Here is a 777-nt window from a genome sequence, read left to right on the forward strand (position 1 = left end):
CCAGTTATGACCATAAGGGACACTTAACGGATGACTCGTGAGCAATAATACATTTTTATTGTGTTAAGTCAGTGAATTCTGGGGTGGCTCAGTTCACAGCAATAGCGAACTGATGGAGGCAGGAAAATGTCTGAATTCTGTGCAAGTTCTTCAAGGCCTTAGAATACCCGTGGGTAGAAGTGACAAGAAGAAGAAAATGGAAAACACTGAGTTTAAACTCCCAGTAAACCACATTTAAATCTGGAAATAATTACTTTTGATTGGACAGTTGACAGAAATGGGGGTCTGTAAGTAAAATCAGTATCAAAGAAAGTCAAATGCACAACTGAGATGCACTTACAAACTGTCAACTGGATATACTTCTGCTAAAATAATTTCACTTAACTAGTGAGGGAGCTACTCCAGAGAAATCAATGTTGTTATTAACCATGCCCTTCAGAGACCATAGCACCTGGTATATCTCAAAGCTTCTGAATCAAAAATTTATTTTTTCAGGAAATCTGTAACTACTGTTTCTACAGCACCTGATTTCATTTTTAAAAACTGGGAATATTCCTTCTGTATACAATGGATAGCTTCTCAAAGAAAAATGTGAAATTAACTTGAGACTGTACCAAAGATCATGCAGCCTGTAGTACCATCAATAAGGCTTCATAGTTCTTCAACCTTGGTCACTTGTGTAACTAGAGTGCAGGCTAAAATAATATCTTCTATATGTTTGCAAGTACTTATACAAACACTAATCAAGTACCTACTATCCATGACCCACAAGGCTGA

The sequence above is a fragment of the Crocuta crocuta genome, unplaced genomic scaffold, assembly GCF_008692635.1.
Source record: "Crocuta crocuta isolate KB4526 unplaced genomic scaffold, BGI_CrCroc_1.0 scaffold1078, whole genome shotgun sequence".
Taxonomy (NCBI): Eukaryota; Metazoa; Chordata; class Mammalia; order Carnivora; family Hyaenidae; genus Crocuta; species Crocuta crocuta.